The 3,833-nt window shown below is 44.7% G+C and overlaps 1 non-coding gene across 1 annotated transcript; it reads left to right on the forward strand.

The window, feature by feature from the left end:
- The first annotated feature begins 3,277 nt into the window (after positions 1 to 3,277).
- On the forward strand, positions 3,278 to 3,366 carry trnar-ucg (transfer RNA arginine (anticodon UCG)). Its single transcript is given in 2 exon segments — positions 3,278 to 3,314; positions 3,331 to 3,366. It is a non-coding gene; the product is annotated as a tRNA-Arg (tRNA).
- Positions 3,367 to 3,833: the final 467 nt, after the last annotated feature.

A 3,833-nucleotide genomic window follows, 5' to 3' on the forward strand; every position in this document is an offset into this window, starting at 1 on the left:
TATTTGGGCAGATAACAAAAACGCTTGGTCAAAGAGGTAGGTTTTAAGGAGTGTCTTAAAGAAGGAGAGAGGTGGACAGGCAGAGGGGAAATTCCAGAGCTTAACACCTGGGCAGCTAAACAAAGATGCGTTCATAAATTTATCTGCCCATTTTGCTTATAGAAGTGAGATGTAAATTTAAAATGGCAGCAAATTTCCTCTTGTCAATGAGCGGGAAGGAAAGGTCCAATTCAAATCTATGTAAATCAGTCCCAAAACTTCATCAGTGGCTATAATTTATTTCGAGTTTTGGAAGGCATTTGATCTAGTTCCACAGGTGAGGCTTTTAAAGAAGATGAGGACTCCTGAAATGAATAGTGCATTTTGCTGGCTAGATTGAAAACTAGCTTGACATTGGACAGCAGGCAAAAATAAGTTGGAAGAAACTTACCCAAGAAACCTCTGTTGGGACCCTAATCAAATAATATTTCAGAACATACCCTGATATCCCCTTCAAAATCTCTGATTATGCCCGCTCTGATGAGTGCGGTGGCAGAATGGACCTCTCTTTCAGTTGGTGCCTTTGAAATACTCACACTACCCAATGTTGCTAAAGAGTCACATCGATCTCCCATGAACTCCCCAGGGGCTTAGCTTTCTGAGTGGAAGAGTAACATATTTGTAAACAACTAAGGTGTCTCAGAGGCCATTGCAGTCAATGAAGTACTTTTGAAATGTAGTCACTTTTGTAAGATGGGAATGGCCACAGCCAATTTGCGCACAGCAAGCTCCCACAAACAGCAACAACTACATCATCTGTTTTAGTGATGTTGGCTGAGGGATAAATATTGCCCCAGGACAATGGGAAAACTACCCTGCTCTTCTTTTAATAGTAGTATAGGATCTTATACATCCCCCTAAGAGGGCAGACACAGTTTAACATCTCATTTGAAACACGGCACCTCCAACAGTGCAGCACTCCTTCAGTACTGGCACTGGGAGTGTCCGCATAAGTCTTGCATCCTTTGTCAGATTTTTAGTAAATCAATCCTGAATGACAATAATAGTTAAAATAAAAGCAAAATACTGCGGATGCTGGAAATCTGAAATAAAAACAAGAAATGCTGGAAATACTCAGCAGGTCTGGCAGCATCTGTGGAGAGAGAAGCAGGGTTAACGTTTCAGGACCCGAAACGTTAACTCTGCTTCTCTCTCCACAGATGCTGCCAGACCTGCTGACAATAATAGTTGTCTGACTGCATGTGCTGAACCAAACAATAGCTTTTCCTTCCCAGACTAGTTGTTAAAAAGTTTAGACGTCTTTGTATTGTAATGTAAGACATAACCTAGGAGACATAATTGACGTCTACTGACAGTACAAAGGCATTTGAACTGTATTTTGTAGCAACTGCTTCGTGAATAAGCAATGACTAGCTTCATTCTTCAAGCCCAGCTTGGACTGTAATAGTCAAAATATTCTATCACATGAATAATGCTTTAACTGAATGGGTTTGTTGAATTTTCCCAGAATAGAATTTCTAATCAGCAATGTTCACATACAAACAATTATCACACATATATTAGATTATTTTTCAGAGTGAGGGAATTGGAAAACATTTCTTCCTATCTTAAGATGGAGGAGAGAAATGGTGGGGGGGGTGGGTTTGGGGGGAGGGAGTGGCCGTGGGGGAAGGTGGTGGGAGGAGTTGGGGATCATGCGTCTTTTGTCCTTGTGGAGGGCATTTATGCAAGACGGTGTCACATCTCAGGATTTCTCCACTGAAAGGATTCGGAAAAGAATTGTTAGCAGGTGCTGGGCTGAGCCTGCCTCCAGCAAGAGTGCTCAGAGATGGGAATGCATCAGGTCATTTATCCAATGCACAACTTTCTAAAATTCACTCCCCAACCTTCCGTTTCCAAAGCCGCTGATAAGATTCTAATAAGATTCTGCCCTATATATCCAATATATATAGAGAATACTTATCCAGCTTGACAAAACAAGGCAGAAATGACGAGAAAGTGACAGAGTGAGATGCTACAAAGGACATTGCCGTTTAATAATAGGGGACATCTGTCCGGATTTGGCACCTACTTTATTTTTATTCATTTCAGGGGATGTGGGCGTCACTGGCCAGGCCAGCATTTATTGCCCATCCTTAATTGCCCTTGAGAAGGTGGTGGTGAGCTGCCTTCTTGAACTGCTGCAGTCCATGTGGGGTAGGTAGACCCACAGTGCTGTTAGGAAGGGAGTTCCAGGATTTTGATCCAACGACAGTGAAGGAACAGCAATATAGTGTCAAGTCAGGATGGTGTGTGACTTGGAGGGGAACTTGCAGGTGGTGGTGTTCCAATGTGTCTGCTGCCCTTGTCCTTCTTGGTGGAAGAGTTGGCAGGTTTGGAAAGTGCTGTTGAAGGATCCTTGGTGAGTTGTTGCAGTGCATCTTGTAGATGGCACACACTGCTGCCACTGTGTGTTGGTGATGGAGGGAGTGAATGTTGAAGGTGGTAGATGAGGTGGCAATCAAGCGAGCTGCTTTGTCCTGGATGGTGTCGAGCCTCTTGAGTGTTGTTGGAGCTGCACCCATCCAGGCAAGTGGAGAGTATTCCTTCACACTCCTGACTTGTGCCTTGTAGATGGTGGACAGGCTTTGGGAAGTCAGGGGTGGTTTACGCACCACAGAATTCCCAGCCTCTGACCAGTTCTGGCAGCCGCAGTATTTATATGGTTGCTCCAGTTCATTTTCTGGTCAATGGTAACCCCAGGATGTTGATGGTGGGGGATTCAGTGATGGTAATGCCATTCAACACCTACGGGAGATGGTTAGATTCTCTCTTGTTGGAGATGGTCATTGCCTGGCATTTCTGTGGCGCGAATGTTACTCGCTATTTATCAGTTCAAGCTTGAATGTTGTCCAGGTCTTGCAGCATATGGACACGGACTGCTTCAGTATCTGAGGAGTTGCAAATGATTTAAGAAGAGTGTAAGACCCTCGTGGAGCAAGCCCAGGTGCTGATCATTTTATGGCATAGCAATTAAAGGTAGGCAGTCATACAGTTAGGAAATCCAATGATCCATCAGCCAAGTGCAACACCTACCCCTGGTAATGCTGGAAGGAAGCAACCATGCAGCAGGTAGGTCTGCAGAGAATGAGGTCTGGTTTACTAAAGGTGAATTCCTCGAAACAATGGGTGGAATCGTACCACCTTTGAAAATTCTCTCCCATTGGGACAAATACATGTCCCGTCCCCTATGGTCTGTGAGTCCCACCAACCGACGAGATTTCCAAAGAGGAAACAAGGCCGTGTGGCCTAATGGATAAGGCTTCTGACTTCGGTGTATTTCATGAGGTTATCAGAAGATTGTAGGTTCGAGTCCTACTGCAGTCATTTTGGGGCGGCACAGTGGCGCAGTGGTTAGCACCGCAGCCTCACAACTCTAGAGACCCGGGTTCAGTTCTGGGTACTGCCTGTGCGGAGTTTGCAAGTTCTCCCTGTGACCGCGTGGGTTTCCGCCGGGTGCTCCGGTTTCCTCCCACAGCCAAAGACTTGCAGGTTGGTAGGTAAATTGGCCATTGTAAATTGCCCCTAGTGTTGGTAGGTGGTAGGAGAATGGTGGAGATGTGGTAGGGATTAGTATAAATGGGTGGTTATTGGTCAGCACAGACTTGGTGGGCCGAAGAGCCTGTTTCAGTGCTGTATCTCTAAATAAATAAATAATAAGATATTACCTTGGCATTGTTGCTTCCTACCAGCAGTAAAATCAGAAATTTTCTGTGAGCTGGATGCCCATCAGTTGGATAGTGATGAATGTTTGGATCTTCAGTTAGCGTTCTTGAATGAAATTTACGAGACTG

This window comes from Heterodontus francisci, chromosome 18 (genome assembly GCF_036365525.1).
Source record: "Heterodontus francisci isolate sHetFra1 chromosome 18, sHetFra1.hap1, whole genome shotgun sequence".
In the NCBI taxonomy this organism is placed as follows: domain Eukaryota; kingdom Metazoa; phylum Chordata; class Chondrichthyes; order Heterodontiformes; family Heterodontidae; genus Heterodontus; species Heterodontus francisci.